Below are 19,210 nucleotides of genomic sequence, written 5' to 3' on the forward strand. Positions count from 1 at the left end.
AGCAATCATCACACAATTCAAGCAAGCATGCAAAGAGTGTATAGGCATCGGAAATTAAAGCATGCAACTTGCAAGAAAGTAAAGGGAAGGGTTTAGAGGATTCAAATGCAATTGGAGACACGGATATTTTTGGCGTGGTTCCGATAGGTGGTGCTATCGTACATCCACGTTGATGGAGACTTCAACCCACGAAGGGTAACGGATGCGCGAGTCCACGGAGGGCTCCACCCACGAAGGGTCCACGAAGTAACAACCTTGTCTATCCCACCATGGCCGTCACCCATGAAGGACTTGCCTCACTAGCGGTAGATCTTGACGTAGTAGGCGATCTCCTTGCCCTTACAAACTCCTTGGTTCAACTCCACAATCTTGTGGGAGGCTCCCAAGTGACACCTAGCCAATCTAGGAGACACCACTCTCCAAGAAGTAACAAATGGTGCGTTGATGATGAACTCCTTGCTCTTGTGCTTCAAATGATAGTCTCCCCAACACTCAACTCTCTCTCATAGGATTTGGATCTGGTGGAAAGAGGGTTTGAGTGGAAAGCAACTTGGGGAAGGCTAGAGATCAAGATTCATATGGTAGGAATGGAATATCTTGGTCTCAACACATGAGTAGGTGGTTCTCTCTCAGAAATGGTAAGTTGGAAGTGTAGGTTTAGTCTGATGGATCTCTCCACGAATGAAGAGTAGGTGGAGGGGTATATATAGCCTCCACACAAAATCTAACCGTTACACACAATTTACCAAACTCGATGGGACCGAATCGTTAAACTCGATCGGACCGATTTAGTAAACCTAGTGACCGTTAGTGATTTTCGGTGGGACTGACATGCATCTCGGTGAGACCGATTCGGTTAGGGTTAGGGCATAACGTAATCTTGGTGAGACCGATTACACAAACTCGGTGAGACCAATTTTGGTAATAAGCTTTCCAGAGAGTTGGTCAGGTAAACTCGATGGGACCGATTTGCTCTTTTCGGTGAGACCGAAATGTTACAAAAAGGAAACAGAGAGTTTACATTGCAATCTCGGTGGGACCGATCGCTCACTTCGGTTAGACCAAAATGTTACGAAGGGAAACAGAGAGATTGCAACCCCATCTCGGTGAGACCGAGATCCCTATCGGCAAGACCGATTTGCTTAGGGTTTGTGGCAGTGGCTATGACTTTTGGAATCGGTGGCGCCAGATAGAAAGAATAGGTGTGACCGATTTTGGCTTTAGGTTTAGGTCATTTGTGTATGTGGGAAAGTAGTTGAGGGTTTTGGAGCATATCACTAAGCACATGAAGCAAGAGGCTCATTAAGCAACACCTCATCCCTTCTTGATAGTATTGGCTTTTCCTATAGACTCAATGTGATCTTAGATCACTAAAATGTAAAATGAAGAGTCTTGAGCTTTTGAGCTTGAGCCAATCCTTTGTACTTAGTATTTTGAGGGATCCACTTTCATCATCCATGCCATGCCATTCATTGAGCTTTCCTGAAACAATAGTCTTGTAAAGGCATTAGCTCAATGAGCTATATGTTGTTATGAATTACCAAAACCACCTAGGGATAGTTGCACTTTCAGTTAGTCACGAGGTGATGTATTACAGAACGAGTAAAGAGACACTGGTACAGCGACATCCTAAACAAACGGTTTAAAACCCCTTTCCGCGATGGCATTTGGAACCGTCGCCAAGTGAGTGTGTGCAATAGGGTGTCCTTTCCACACGACCCAGAAATCGTTGGGGATAGGCCCTCTTGGGACCTAGGCTGGGGCCGTGTGCGATCGGGCGAGGCATCGAAACCCAATCATTTCCGTAGGTATGTACATCCCACACGGTGAATCCCAGAAATCATTTTCGTAGGTATCACTACAAAAAAAGACACTTCCGGGATGATATGTGTTTGTCATAGTAGGTCATGTTTACTGTCATGCATGTACATCCATGACAAAAATTTATGACAGAATCAAGATAGTCATACCTGTGTTGTGGTAGAAGTGTCCCATGACATTACCAAAATTATCATCACGGAAGTGTCCACTTCTATGATGATAAATCGCGCGTCATGGAAGTGCTTTCGTCAAGGGTGACCGACACGTGGCATCCACCGTAACGGTACGCCGTTAAGCTATCGGGTCTGGTTTGAGATCCGATAACCCGCTAACAGCCCGGACCAATGAGGAAACACATGTTCGCTCACTGTTGGGACAGATGTCATCCATTTATTGGACAAGAGGCGCCTATGATACGTCGACACATGGCACAGCCCAACAGGGGGCCATTTCGGTGAAAAGGCCGACCCGTTTGACTTGGTCAAAAGGTAACGGGCCGGCCCATGAAAATCACTCACGGCCCGTTACGGCCTATCCAAATTAAGCCCAGTAGCTTCATCTGGGCCTTCCAATATGATTCCATCCCATTGTAACTTCCAGCCCATGTATGGCCCATGATGTCTTTCAGCCCATACGAGACCATTTGTAACTCTTGGCCCATTAATGACCCATGGTGAATCTGGCCCGCAATGAACATTGTACCCCTCTATACCCATTAACGGCCCATTATTCCATTGGGCCATTTCCAACCCGTGTTATCTTTCGGCATTCTAAGGGCCCATTTATTCTTGGGCTCATTTCCAGCATTCAGTTACTTACGGCCCGTCATTGGCCTTTTCTGCCCGTGGGCCAAATTCAGCCTGTGGTTACAATCGGCCCGTTTGCATCCCGTTACACCATTGGCCCGTTTTCATAACGTCATCAAATATGGCCGATAAACGACGGCCTGTTATTGTCGGCCCATGAACGGACGATTCCAAATCTAGCCCATTTATGGCCCATAATGCGGTCTATTGGCCTATCGATCATACGACACATAGAAGGCCCACTGATGCTACGTCTCGTAGAAGGCCCATTGATGCTACGGCCCGTAGAAGGCCCATTCTTTCTACGACCCAAAGAAGGCCCATTGTTTCTATGGCCCGTAGGAGGCCCATGGTAACTACAGTAAATATGTAGCCCATGGTTATTGTGGCCTAGTTTTAAAAAAAGGTTATTGCGGCCACTAGCAAACCGCGAAAAAAGAACAGCATTGACTACAAGCAAACAAATAAACAAGACAACAAGGAAATAAATAAGCAAGCAACTCATGCTAGGCTATCACGGCTATTACACATATTACATCCACTGGGCATCAAAGTTCGCCACCAGTGCAAATATAGGGAACAAAGTAGCATATCATATACACTGGTTGTCAAAGTTGGCGACCAGTGCAAATAAACGCCGCAGCAAAACAAGTCCAAAACTGAAACCAATTCAGAAGATCTCAAGAAACAATATCCTGGGTACCCATAATGCTGGCAAGATGCTTAGCAAGCTTGTTAACTTTCTCTTGTTTGGCGCTTAAATCCTCCAGCGCTTGTTGTTGCACCAGAAAGTATGCATCTGAATTCTGCAGGGACTTCCTTAGTCCTTCAGCTTCCTGTCGCAGCACATCTGATCGATGTCTTTGAACTTGAAGCTGAGACTCAAGAAGACGAACTGATTCAGGCAGCAAGTTGGAAGAGCTTGTGGCAGTCGTAGTGGCCAGTAACTCGAACACTACATCAAGACAGGACTTTTGGGTTCTCTCACTGTCGTCAAGGTAGTTTTTATCAGCTTTCTTGGAGACCAACAGGGATGTCTCACTATCTTGAACCTTATCTGCATTACTTCCTTTACCATTGCATAACGGGGTACTATTCTCCAATGTTTTGTCCGCATTCTAAAAGAGAAACAAGCAGAGACATCACAGGTTTACCAAGTTGTATATGAAACTCATTTTGGTAAATCAGTTCAGTAGTAAAGTGCACAGGATAACAGCATGAAACAAACATATATCTATGTACCATGGTCACTCTATGGTCTATATCATTCTAGTTTTTGTTGCCAAATCAAGATAGAGACACAGTTCAAATAATATTTGTTCAACACAAAGCAGAATAGACAGAATATAAGTGTGGGAAACTATAGAGCAATAACAACACTTGTAATGTGCATGACATGAGAACATAACTGTTTATTCGATTGAAACTGGAATCAACATAGAGCAAGTTACAACAGCAAACCAGTTAAAGAAACAGGTTTAAAACATACCTGTTGCGCCATTGGAGTTTCAATTCCATCCTTCAAATTTGAAAATAGTTGGTCTGAGTAAATACAGTGATGCAAGAGCAAAGGAGTATGAACCATAGCTATAGAACCTGACCCGAGGACAATTCATCTTCTCCTTTAAGCGTTGAGTTGGGATTCGGAGTGGTGGTCCTCGTGCTTTGGGCACCGTAGTTCCCTTACTAACTGCTCGTGTTTGGGTGCTCTGTGGTGGAGATGGTGCTATGTCAACTGGAACTGGGTTACTATCTGCTGGGGTTGGGGTTAGAAGGGCTGTAGCTGGTTCTCTGTCCAACTGGGTAGGGGTACAATCTTCAAGAGTTTGGGTTATGTGTGGTGGGGCTGGTTCTTGGGAAAGTACAATCGTGGTTCTATCTGCATCAACTAGTAGCACTATCTTTTCTGAAGACCGTGTTGTTACTCCCTTAGATACTGCCATCACCCTCTCCAATTCAAATGGCTGATAAACAAGAAAAGTAATTGAATGTACAGACATTGTATGATAGACAGGTGCAATGGATAGTGGGGAATAAAAGAGGGCATGAAATAATTCACATTTATGTTGTCTAACCAAACAAGATAGCATGACAAAATTTCACATACATGATGGCTAACTAAACAGGATAGCATGACACAATTTCACATTATGATGGCTAACTAAAAAAGATGGAAAGACATAGTTCAAAATATGATGACTATGTAAACAGGATGACATGATATAACTATATAATGTGTTTATTAAATAGGTTGGCATGCCATAATTCACATACATGCCGCCTATGGAAACATGATAGCATGATATAATTCTCGGATAGAATGGCATAATTCAAAATATGATGACTGTAAACACTAAACAGGATGAGATGATATAACTATATGATGTCTTTATTAAATGGGTTGCCATTCCATAATTCAGATAGATGTTGTGTATGTAAACATGATGGCATGATATAATTCAAATATATGATTTATATAGTAAGCAAGTAAGCAGATGGCAATCCATATATGATGTAAAATCTAAGCAATGCAAGACAACATGCATGACATGGGTAATATAACCCTGCCAAGTTTGAGCATAGACCTCAGGGGGGAAATAGGACTGGTCATCAGTCTCTAAATCCTCCTCTGAGGAGCTCTCTGTATGCAGCAAGATGTCTGCTTCAGCAGGTAGCATTGTCTGCTCTGAATACCTTGTTTTCACTCCAAATACTTCCATCACCGCTTCAAAAGGTTGATGCACAGGAAGAGTAGTTGAATATACAAACGTTGTCAACAAATGGAACATGTAATACAAAAAAATGATAGCAGGATATAATTCACATACATGATGATTGGCTCAACAGCATGGCATTGCATAATTCACATATATAATGCCTTTGCAACAAGATAACATTCCATAATTCACATATATAATGTCTTGCAACAAGATGTCAATGCATAATTCACATATATGGTAATTAGACACTAAATAGGTGGCATTCACACAAAGCATGTCTAAACTAATCAAATGACATAGCAATGCAAGAAACCATACGCACGATATGAGCAACATAACCTTGCCAAGTTAGAACATACACCTCGGGGGGGGGGGGATAGGACTGGTCATCTATCTCGGAATCCTCCTCTGAGGACCTATCCGTAACCAGTGAGATATGCGCTTCGCCAGATAGCATAGTCTTCCCTAAAGACCTTGTTTTCACTCCAGAATTTTCCATCACCGTGTCAAATGGCTGATGCACAGGAAGAGTAGTTGAATGTACTAACATTGTTGACAAATGTAATATGTAATGAAAAAAAGAATGGCCTGATATAATTCACATATAAGATGACTGGCTAAGCAGGATGGCATTGCAAAATTCACATATATGATGCCTGGCTAAACAAGATGGCGTTGCATAATTCACATAAATGATGAATAAACTAAACAGATGGCATTCACACAAAGCATGTCTAAGTTAAGCAGTTGACATATTTGATGTAAAGTAAGCAATGCAAGGCACCATATGCATGATATAACCAACATCAACATGCCAAGTTAGAGCGAAGACCTCAGGGGGGTAAATAGGAGTGGTCTTCTCCTTCTGAATCCCCCTCAGAACAGATATCTTCCGCTCGATTACAATCCGAAATGGGTGGAGGGGGCTGCCTTTGCACCAACCATGGAGCGACATCTGCATGAAATTTTATTGCCATGCAAGGCTCGTCTCTTTTGCTCTACATGTTCAGTTCCATTGTGTACAATAACTGACATGCATAGGAATAAAACATAGTGAGATTATGTAAGGAGTGCATGCAGAAATCCAGAGTGATGGTAGCAACCTGTGGATAGACCCAAAACAAATGATAGCAGGCAGATAATGGCTTCAGTTAAGAAATACAAATAATGGCTTCTTTACTGTTTGTTTCCCACCCAACATGAAACTCATAGTAGACACCAGAGATTAGCCAGATAGTAGATAGATACTATTGATTGCGGCCCTGATATGTACCCCACAACCATTTAAAAACTCAAGTTTGACCATTAGTTTGGAGTTGACTCAGAGTCTAATCAGTGAACAGGACGGTAAAGTAGCATGTAATATTAAGAGATGCATAACGTAAACAGACACGAAAGAGTGTGACCTCTCTTGCGGACCCGTGTAGTCCTCGAGGTCATCTGCTCGGCTGATGATGGTAATGTAATTGTCAGGGCTGCCGGCGGCGGGGAAGAAGATCTGAGGCGGCGAGAGACAGTCTGGAGACCGGATCCCTGCTGTGTTGGACCCTTCTATCGTGGGAGCAGCTGAGCTTGGGTGGACGACGGCCCAGCAGGAGCGGGACAAACCACGCAAGGTTTTATTTGACAACTATTTGTAAGAGAAGTAATTCTGTAAGGGCTCGTTCAAATTGGAGGATTCTAACAACGCATGGATAGAAAATACACAGTAATACGATAGGAATGCACATGCAAAATAGAGAATTTAAAAACACAGGATTTCTGCCAATCTGGGTGTTTGGTACACAAGAACTGGAAGATCACAGGATGCAAAGAAGCAAGGTGAGATTAAGTCAAACCACAAGAAAATGTACGGTTATAATGCTATTATGCTACTATCTCTTAGTCTTATGCTTCATGAATAGGAATTTGAAAAGGAGGACAAGTTGAAATTAAAATTCCTATGGTTTTTCTTTCAAGGAGACACTAAAGGAACAAATCCTACAATTTTCCTTTGCTCCATTCCTTTGACCAAATTCATGAATAGTAGTACCATGATAAATCCTATACCATGGACTTAGAAGATTTTACTACTACTTGTAAACTCCCTCAGTGGGGCAGCGTTAATGAACCTCGCAAATCTGAATATAAAGACTTTCTTGCTAGTATCGCTATGGGAGAATCTAGAGAAATAGCACAAGCTACCATAGGGAGCATCCATTTTCCTGCTATACATTACTTTGCTCTTCATAGGTAGATGCATTAACGGTAAGGCTGAAGCTTGTCACATGTGTGTCTCGGATCTTAGTGTTCTCAAGAGTGTTGTATTTGGTGATAAACAATATAACTTGGGGGACATTGTTGCACGTAGGTTGCATAATAATGGTTTAGCTGGAGATTTGTTTGGTGGGATTTATGCAACCCATGTGGCTAACTTTCTTGAGATACCCATACATGAAAATGATATGGAGTTGCCTCCCGCTTATTTAGATTATAATGCCATGGTTAGTGATATGTCCATTCTGCATCATGCTTTTATATCAATATTTATTTCATTATGGGCTGTTATTACACATTATATCTCAATACTTATGTCTATTTTCTCTTATTTTACAAGGTTTATCATGAAGAGGGGGAATGCCGGCAGCTGGAATTCTGGCTGGAAAAGGAGCAAACATTGGAAACCTATTCTGTACTGCTCCAAAAATCCTGAAACTCCACGAAACCTATTTTTGGAATTAATAAGAATTATTGAGCAGAAGAAATACATCAGGGGGCCCACACCCTGGCCAGGAGGGTGGGGGGCGCGCCCACCCCTACTGGGCGCGCCCCTGTCTCCTGGGCCCCCTAGTGCCCCCCCCCCCCGGTGTCCATCTTCTGCTATATGAGGGCTTTTACCCTGGAAAAAATCATGGTCAAGCTTCCGGGACGAAACTCCGCCGCCACGAGGCGGAACCTTGGCGGAACCAATCTAGGGCTCCGGCGGAGCCGTTCTGCCGGGGACACTTCCCTCCGGGAGGGGGAAATCATCACCATCGTCATCACCAACGATCCTCTCATCGGGAGGGGGTCAATCTCCATCAACATATTCACCAGCACCATCTCCTCTCAAAACCCTAGTTCATCTCTTGTAACCAATCTTGTATCAAAACCACAAATTGGTACCGGTGGGTTGCTAGTAGTGTTGATTACTCCTTGTAGTTGATGCTAATTGGTTTACTTGGTGGAAGATCATATGTTCAGATCCCTAATGCATATTATTACCCCTCTGATTATGAACATGAATATGCTTTGTGAGTAGTTACGTTTGTTCCTGAGCACATGGGTGAAGTCTTGCTATTGGTAGTCATGTGAATTTGGTATTCGTTCGATATTTTGATGAGATGTATGTTGTCTTTCCTCTAGTGGTGTTATGTGAATGTCGACTACATGACACTTCACCATTATTTGCGCCTAGAGGAAGGCATTGGGAAGTAATAAGTAGATGATGGGTTGCTAGAGTGACAGAAGCTTAAACCCTAGTTTATGCGTTCCTTCGTTAGGGGCTGATTTGGATCCATATGTTTAATGTTGTGATTAGGTTTACCTTAATACTTCTTTTGTAGTTGCGGACACTTGCAATAGGGGTTAATCATAAGTGGGATGCTTGTCCAAGTAAGGGCAGTACCCAAGCACCGGTCCACCCACATATCAAATTATCAAAGTACCGAACGTGAATCATATGAACGTGATGAAAACTAGCTTGATGATAATTCCCATGTGTCCTCGGGAGCTCCTTTCTCATTATAAGAAATTGTCTAGGCTTATCCTTTGCTACATAAAGGATTAGGACACCTTGCTGCACTTCATTTACTTTATTTACTTGTTACTCGTTACTATTTATCTTATCACAAAACTATCTATTACCTACAATTTCAGTGCTTGCAGAGAAAACCTTACTGAAAACCGCTTATCATTTCCTTTTGCTCCTCGTTGGGTTTGACACTCTTACTTATCGAAAGGACTACGATAGATCCCCGACACTTGTGGGTCATCAAGACTCTTTTCTGGCATCGTTGTCGGGGAGTGTAACGCTTTTGGTGAGTGGAACTTGGTAAGGAAACATTTATATATTGTGCTGAAATTTTCTGTTACTTGTCACTATGGAAACTAATCCTTTGAGGGGCTTGTTCGGGGTATCTTCACCCTGACCAGAAGAGCAAAGAGTTGCTCCACAACCTACTGAACTTTTTTAAAATATTTACTTTGAGATTCCTTCGGGTATGATAGAGAAACTGCTAGCTAATCCATTTACAGGACATGGAACATTGCATCCTTATCTTTGTGGATGAAGTTTGTGGATTATTTAAGCTTGCAGGTATTCCTGATGATGTTGTCAAAAGGAAGGTCTTCCATTTATCTTTGAAGGGAGGTGCATTAACATGGTATAGGCTATGTGATGATATGAGATCTTGGAACTATAAGCGATTGAAGTTGGAATTTCACCAGAAGTTCTATCCTATGCATCTTGTTCATCGTGATCGTAATTACATATATAATTTCTGGCCTCGCGAAGGAGAAAGCATCGCTCAAGCTTGGGGGAGGCTTAAGTCAATGTTATATTCATGCCCCAATCATGAGCTCTCCTGAGAAATGATTATTCAAAAAATTTATGCTCGGCTTTCTCTCAATGATCGCAACCTGCTCGATACTTCCTGTGCTGGTTCTTATATGCTGAAGACTATTGATTTCAAATGGGACTTATTGGAAAGAATTAAATGCAACTCTGAATATTGGGGTTCCGACGATGGTAAGGAGTCAGGAATGACACCTAAGTTCGATTGTGTTAAATCTTTTATGGATACCGATGCTTTTCGTGGATTTAGCGCTAAGTATGGACTTGATCTGAGATAGTAGCTTCTTTCTGTGAATCTTTTGCTACTCATGTTGATCTCCCTAAAGAAAAGTGGTTTAAATATAATCCTCCCATTGAAGTAAAAGTAGTTGCATCTATTACATTTGAAGAAAAGACTGTCACTTATAGTGATCATATTGTTCCTACTACTTATGTTGAGAAACCTCCTTTTCCTGCTAGGATAAAGGATTATGCTAAAACTTCGACTGTTGTTCGTAAGAGTAATACTAGGACGTATACACCTCCTGAGCAAATCAAAGTTGAACCTAGTATTGCTATGGTTAAAGATCTCTTGGATGATGATTTAGATGGGCATGTTATTTATTTTTGTGGTGAGACTGCTAATATTGCTAGACCAGATACTAAGATACATAGACCTATGGTAGGCATGCGTGTTATTTCTGTTCAAATAGGAGATCATTGTTATCATGGCTTATGTGATATGGGTTCTAGTGCTAGTGCAATACCCTATGACTTATATAAAGAAATTATGCATGATATTGCGCCCATTGAATTAGAAGACATTGATGTTACTATAAGCTTGCTAATAGGGATACCATTAAACCAGTTGGGATAGTTAGAGATGTTGAAGTCTTGTGTGGGAAGGTTAAATATCCTGCCGATTTCCTTGTTCTTGGTTCCCCACAAGATGATTTTTGTCCCATTATTTTTGGTAGACCCTTCTTGAATACAGCTAGTGCTAGGATTGATTGTGAAAAGAATACTGTTACAATTGGCTTAGAGGGTATGTCCCATGAGTTTAATTTTGCTAAGTTTCGTAGACAACCTTGTGATAGAGAATCACCTAGTAAGGATGAGATTATTGGTCTTGCTTCCATTGCCGTGCCTCCTACTGATCCGTTAGAACAATATTTGCTTGACCATGAAAATGATATGTTTATGAAGGAAAGAAGGGAAATAGATGAAGTGTTCCTTAACCAGGAACCCATGCTTAAACACAACCTTCCTGTTGAAATTCTTGGGGATCCCCCTCCACCCAAGGGTGATCCCGTGTTTGAACTCAAACCATTACATGATAATCTTAAGTATGCTTATCTTGGTGAAAAGAAAATATATCCTATTATTATTAGTGCTAACCTTTCAGAGCAAGAAGAAGAAAGATTGTTGAAAACTCTGAAGAAGCACTGCGCTGCTATTGGATATACTCTGGATGATCTTAAGGGCATTAGTCCCACGTTATGCCAACACAAAATTAATTTAGAGGCCGATGCTAAACCAGCTAGAGATCCTCAAGGATGACTAAATCCCAAGATGAAAGAAGTGGTAAGAAAGGAGATACTAAAGCTCCTTGAGGCAGGTATAATTTATCCTGTTGCCGATAGTGAATGGGTAAGCCATGTCCATTGTGTTCCTAAAAAGGGAGGTATTACCATTGTTCCTAATGATAAAGATGAATTGATCCCGCAAAGAATTATTACAGGTTATAGGATGGTAATTGATTTCCATAAGTTAAATAAGGCTACTAAGAAAGATCATTACCCTTTACCTTTTATTGATCAAATGCTAGAAAGACTATCCAAACACACACATTTTTGCTTTCTAGATGGTTATTCTGGTTTCTCTCAAATACCTGTGTCGGCGAAGGATCAATCTAAAACTACTTTTACTTGCCCTTTTGGTACTTTTGCTTATAGACGTATGCCTTTTGGTTTATGTAATGCGCCTGCTACCTTTCAAAGATACATGATGGCTATATTCTCTGACTTTTGTGAAAAGATTTGTGAGGTATTCATGGATGACTTCTCCATTTATGGATCCTCTTTTGATGATTGCTTGAGCAACCTTGATCGAGTTTTGCAGATATGCGAAGACACTAGTCTCGTCCTGAATTGGGAAAAGTGTCACTTTATGGTTAATGAAGGCATCGTTTTGGGGCATAAGATTTCCGAGAGAGGTATTGAAGTTGATAAAGCCAAAGTTGATGCTATTGAAAAGATGCCATGTCCCAAGGACATAAAAGGTATAAGAAGTTTCCTTGGTCATGCCGGTTTCTATAGGAGGTTCATTAAGGACTTTTCTAAAATCTCTAGGCCTCTGACTAATTTATTGCAAAAAGATATTCCTTTTGTCTTTGATGATGATTGTGTAGAAGCATTTGAAATACTTAAGAAAGCTTTGATCACTGCACCTATTGTTCAGCCACCTGATTGGAATTTACCTTTTGAAATTATGTGTGATGCTAGTGATTATGCTGTAGGTGTTGTTCTAGGGCAAAGAGTTGATAAGAAATTGAATGTTATCCAGTATGCTAGTAAGACTCTTGATACCGCCCAGAGAAATTATGCTACTATTGAAAAAGAATTCTTAGCAGTTGTGTTTGCATGTGATAAGTTTAGACCTTATATTGTTGATTCCAAAGTTAACTATTCACACTGATCATGCTGCTATTAAATATCTTATGGAAAAGAAAGATGCTAAGCCTAGACTCATTAGATGGGTTCTCCTGCTCCAAGAATTTGATTTGCATATTATTGATAGAAAGGGAGCTGAGAACCCCGTTGCAGACAACTTGTCTAGGTTAGAGAATGTTCTTGATGACCCACTGCCTATTGATGATAGCTTTCCTGATGAACAATTAGCGGTCGTTAATGCGTCTCATACTTCTCCTTGGTATGCTGATTATGCTAATTACATTCTTGCTAAATTTATACCTCCTAGTTTCACATACCAGCAAAAGAAAAAGTTCTTTTATGATTTAAGACATTACTTCTGGGATGATCCACACCTTTATAAAGAAGGAGTAGATGGTGTTATTAGACGTTATGTACCTGAGCATGAGCAGGAACAGATCCTACGCAAGTGTCACTCTGAATCATATGGAGGACACCACGCTGGAGATAGAATTGCACACAAGGTACTGCAATCTGGTTTTTATTGGCCTACTCTCTTCAAGGACGCTTGTAAGTTTGTCTTATCTTGTGATGAATGCCAAAGAATTGGTAATATTAGTAGACATCAAGAAATTCCTATGAATTATTCTCTTGTTGTTGAACCGTTTGATGTTTGGGGCTTTGATTATATGGGACCTTTTCCTGCCTCTAATGGTTATACACATATTTTAGTTGTTGTTGATTACGTTACTAAGTGGGTAGAAGCTATTCCAACTAGTAGTGTTGATCATAACACTTCTATTAAAATGCTTAAAGAAGTTATTTTTCCGAGGTTTGGAGTCCCTAGATATCTTATGACTGATGGTGGTTCACATTTTATTCATGGTGCTTTCTGTAAGATGCTTGCTAAGTATGATGTTAATCATAGAATCGCATCTCCTTATCATCCGCAGTCTAGTGGTCAAGTAGAGTTGAGCAATAGAGAGCTCAAATTAATTTTTCAAAAGACTGTCAATAGATCTAGAAAGAATTGGTCCAAAAAAACTTGATGATGCATTATGGGCTCGTTCGGAGCTCAATTAAAACACTCCGGCAGTAAACGGAGGCACATCTAGGATAGGCCATACAATGCGGCTTAACCGCTCCGTGGCACACAAAATATCTTTTTGCACTTTCTTTGCAGGTCCATTTTTGCATAGGCCAGGACTGGCGACATGGAAACAGCTCGAATGTGTAAGGGAATCCTTAGATATTCCCCTGGATGACCATCCGATTACACTTCGGATCCGCGCACAGCCTCCTCCCGCCTGATCTCAGCAGGTTCCGAAGTCATATTTCTTTTTATCACATTACTTGTATTCGTACGCATCGACGTGTTATTCAATTACAACATGTGGCTTTATATGACGCTTATCTACTGTTGTTTCTTATTGACACTCCTTGTCAAATGGCATCCATACACCGCGATATGCCTTAATATGCCAGGGGCTTCATCGTACCTATAATACGGCAATAAAGTCCAAACACCTTCGCGGTCGTTCGGCACCCTGAACTTATAGCATTATATGCATCAGCTCCGAATCATGTCTTGGGTCAATAGTTGGGTTTGCCCGGCTCCCATGTTTTGCTGCCTTATGTTCCGCTATATCGGCTAAGGCGGCACAGGGAGAACTACTGCGATTGTGTCTCGGTTCTTTCGGACGAGCGCCTCGGTAGAGAAAGCCAAAAACTGACTGTCATTATACGGCGAGAGCTGGTCAGCTGTTCGAGAGGTTGTAAAATCTTTAAGGATTTCTTCCACATTATGCGATAACTAATGCAGCGTATGATGGATCGGCTTTTCTTCCGATCAGGTGCTTATAGAGCCCCTCGTGTGGTCTTCCGAACACCAGGGGCTGCGCCTACCTTCCTGTTGTCAAACTCCTATGGCTAAGTGAGAGTGATAAAGCCTTATAGTCCGATTGCCTGGTTCGTTGTGTTGAACACCTCCTTCAAGGACCCAAAACTGGGATAAAGAGTGCTCAGGTTTATCCCGAACACCCCCATACTTCCTACGTGGGGGCAGAAGCCAACGACTGGCCAACTCTTAGGATTAATATACAAAACGGCCGCCCAGGAGGAAATTTTTTCAAATAAGAGGCAGTAAATAATAGAAATGACCTTGTTCAACATTACAAAGGACAACATGACTGTATTCATGGAAATATAATGTCCTTGGTGCATTGCTTCGCTGCAAGGCGGGATCCTTTTAGGACACTATCATAATATAACTCAGGCTTGCGGTGCTCCTTCCCCTCCGGCGGTCCCTCGGTCATCAGCTTTTGAGCATCCATATTCCCCCAGTGCACCTTTGCGCGGGCGAAGGCCATTCATGCATCCTCCATACAGACCGACCACTTGATGACTTCGAGTCGAGGGCAGGAACTCATAAGCCGCTTCATGAGCCCGAAGTAGCTGCTTGGAATCGGCTCGGCGGGCCATAGCCGGATAATTAAATCCTTCATGGCTAGTTTGGCTGCCTTATGCAGTTCGATCAGCTGTTTCAGCTGATCGGCAAATGGCACCGGATAATTTGGTGCCAGATACTGCAACCAGAAGAGCTTCTCCGCAGTGCTCCTTTCTTCGGCTCGGTAGAATTGGGCGGCATCAGATATGCTGCATGGCAGCTCTGCAAATACCCTTGGAGAAATCCGAATTCAAATTAGTGAACATGATTTTATCCCTTCAAATACCCGCTTTGCATAGAAAAAGCCTTACCAGCCGCGATCTTCCTCGCCTCCTGGATTTCCTTCAGGGCGCCTTGGGCTTCCCCCCGGGCATCACATGCGGCTTGGCGAGCTTGGGAGAGTTCGGAATCTTTCCCCGATAAACTTTGTTCCAAGGTCTCGCATTTCTTCACGACCTCTTAAAGCTCTTGCTCAGCTTCAATAACCCTGGCCTCATGCTTTTCACGAAGAGCCTGCTCTACGACTGCCTTCTTCTCGGCTTCGGCCACAACCTTCTTAAGAGCCTCAATTTTGGCCGTCCCCCTAGAGCACATCATAAAAATATTTTCATCATACTAACTTATTCATTCACGCTGAATGCGAACAAGGTTTTTGCATACCTTGGTTATCCTCCAACTGCTTCTTCACTCGGCCGAGTTCTTCTTCGGCCCACTCTAGACCCCGCTTCAGTCCGGAGACTTCCACAGTATGAGATGCGGCAGTCGCTACATACGCCTGTTTAAAAAAAGGAAGAGATGACATAAAGTAAGTCTCCTGCGAACATATATTTGATCCTTTGTCCGGTTCCTTCTTTCACCGAACAGTGTATCAGGGGCTACTACCTATACAATGACACTCTTCGAAACCTCATAAAACATACCTCAAAGCCCGTTATAAGGCTGACACAGGCTTCATTAAGTCCACTCTCAGCGGACTGAATCTTCTCAATCACTGCACCCATAAGGGCACGGTGTTCTTCAATGATGGAGGCGCTCTTCAGCGCTACCGATAAAGTGTCCGGCACCTCTAGTTGGACAGAGGTTGCCGGGGGAACATGCGCACCCCCTCCAGCCGAGGGAGGTTGTCTGCCTGATTCTGGAGCCGTATCGGCCCCCAGAATCATGTCCGGCTGGGAGCCGAATTTGATATAGCCCCCGCCATCGACATCCATGGGAGCCTTTTCTCTCGTGTGTCCGGCCCCTGGAGTTTGACCTCCTGGCGCCGCCTTGACGACCTTTTCTTCCCCTCCTTGGCCTGGGTCCCTTTGGGACGAAGCCTCGGTGTCGTTCACATTTTTGGGGGAAGGGGCCTTCGAGGGTGTCCCGCTGTCCATAGCATTCGAGCCCAGTAAATCCTCCGACGAGGATTGTTCGGTGTGGGACCTCGCCGTACTGCAAAAAAGTATGGCTCAGATTAAAATATTATGCCATGGTGAGTCTAGATGCGTAAACGTGTTTGGATTTTATATACTGACGAGTTCACCAGGGGCTGGGCCCTGGGATCCCAATCCGGGCTGCTGTCTGTAGCGGCGGTGGACTCCTCTGGGGGGAGTTTTACCCTTCTTAGGCGACTCGGCCTCCAAGGACGTGGAGGCCGTCCTTTTCTTTCTTCCCCTTGATGTCTACTACACAAAATTCTTCTTGTAGACGTTGTTGGGCCTGCAAGTGCACAGGTTTGTAGGACAGTAGCAAATTTCCCTCAAGTGGATGACCTAAGGTTTATCAATCCGTAGGAGGCGTAGGATAAAGATGATCTCTCTCAAACAACCCTGCAACGAAATAACAAAAAGTCTCTTGTGTCCCCAACACACCCAATACAATGGTAAATTGTATAGGTGCACTAGTTCGGCGAAGAGATGGTGATACAAGTGCAAAATAGATAGTAGATATAGGTTTTTGTAATCTGAAATAATAAAAACAGCAAGGTAGCGAGCGGTAAAAGTGAGCATAAACGGTATTGCAATGGTAGGAAACAAGGCCTAGGGTTCATACTTTCGCTAGTGTAAGCTCTCTCAACAATAATAACATAGATAGAACATATGACAAGCCCTCAACATGCGACAAAGAGTCACTCCAAAGCCACTAATAGCGGAGAACAAACGTAGAGATTATGGTCGGGTACGAAACCACCACAAAGCTATTCTTTCGGATCGATCTATAAAAGAGTTCGTACTAGAATAACACCTTAAGATACAAATCAACCAAAACCCTAATGTCACCAAGATACTCCATTGTCGCCTCAAGTATCCGTGGGCATGATTATACGATATGCATCACACAATCTCAGATTCATCCAACCAACATAAAAGTACTTCAAAGAGTGCCCCAAAGCTACTACCGAAGAGTCAAGAACGTGTGCCAACCCCTATGCATAGGTCCCCAAGTGTCACGAAACCCGCAAGTTGATCACCAAAACATACATCAAGTGGATCAATAGAATAACCCATTGTCACCATGGTTATCCCACGCAAGACATACATCAAGTGTTCATAAAAGACTCAATCCGATAAAATAACTTCAAAGGGGAAACTCAATTCATCACAAGAGAGTAGAGGGGGAGAAACATCATAAGATCCAACTACAATAGCAAAGCTCGGGATACATCAAGATCGTGCCATAGAGGAACACGAGAGAGAGCACGAGAGAGAGAGAGAGAGAGAGAGATCAAACACGTAGCTACTGGTACATACCCTCAGCCCCAAGGGTGAACTACTCCCTCCTCGTCATGGATAGCGTCGGGATGATGAAGATGGCCTCCGGTGATGGGATCCCCCTCCGGCAGGGTGCCGGAACAGGGTCCCGATTGGTTTTTGGTGGCTACAGAGGCTTGCGGCGATGGAACTCCCGATCTATCTTCTGTTCTGGAAGTTTTTGGGTACGTAGGTATATATGGGTGCAGGGAGAACGTCGGTGGAGCTATGGGGGCCCCACGAGGCAGGGGGCGCGCCCAGGGGGAGGGCGCGCCCCCCACCCTTGTGAGCACCTCCCGTATCTTCTGACGTGGGGTCCAAGTCCATCAGGTGGGTTTCCTTCAAAAAATAACTTCTCCAGTTGATTTCATTCCGTTTTGACTCCGTCTGATATTCCTTTTCCTCGAAACACTGAAATAGGCATAAAACAGCAACTCTGGGCTGGGCCTCCGGTTAATAGGTTAGTCCCAAAAATAATATAAAAGTGGATAATAAAGCCCAATATTGCCTAAAACAGTAGATAAAGTAGCATGGAGAAATCAAAAATTATAGATACGTTGGAGAGGTATCAAGCATCCCCAAGCTTAATTCATACTCGTCCTCGAGTAGGTAAATGATAAAAGGAGAATTTTTTATGCGGAGTGATACTTTGGCATAATTTCAATGTAAATCTTCTTAATTGTGACATGAATATTCAGATCCGAAAGATTCAAGACAAAAGTTCATATTGACACAAAAATAATAATACTTCAAGCATACTAATCAAAGCAATCATGTCTTCTCAAAATAGCATGGCTAAAGAAAGTTATCCCTACAAAATCATATAGTCTGGCTGTTGCTCTATGTTCATCACACAAAGTATTTAATCATGCACAACCCCGATGACAAGCCAAGCAATTGCTTCATACTTTAGTAATCTTAAACTCTTTCAACTTTCACGCAATACATGAGCGTGAGCCATGGACATAGCACTATAGGTGGAATAGAATGGTGGTTGTGGAGAAGACAAAAAGGAGAAGATAGTCTCACATCAACTAGGCGTATCAACGGGCTATGGAGATGCCCATTAATAGATATTAATGTGAGTGAGTAGGGATTGCCGTGCAACGGATGCACTAGAGCTGTAAGTATATGAAAGCTCAATGAAAGAAACTAAGTGGGTGTGCATCCAACTTGCTTGCTCACGAAGACCTAGGGCACTTTTGAGGAAGCCCATCGTTACAAGCCAAGTTCTATAATGAAAAATTCCCACTAGTATATGAAAGTGACAACATAGGAGACTCTCTATCATGAAGATCATGGTGCTACTTTGAAGCACAAGTGTGGTAAAAGGATAGTAGCATTGTCCCTTCTCTCTTTTTCTCTCATTTTTTTATTTGGGCCTTTTTTTCTCTCTCTTTTTTTTGGCCTCTTTTTTTTGGGCTTCTTTGGCCTCTTTTATTTTTTTCGGCCGGAGTCTCATCC

This window comes from Triticum dicoccoides, chromosome 1B (genome assembly GCF_002162155.2).
Source record: "Triticum dicoccoides isolate Atlit2015 ecotype Zavitan chromosome 1B, WEW_v2.0, whole genome shotgun sequence".
In the NCBI taxonomy this organism is placed as follows: Eukaryota; Viridiplantae; Streptophyta; class Magnoliopsida; order Poales; family Poaceae; genus Triticum; species Triticum dicoccoides.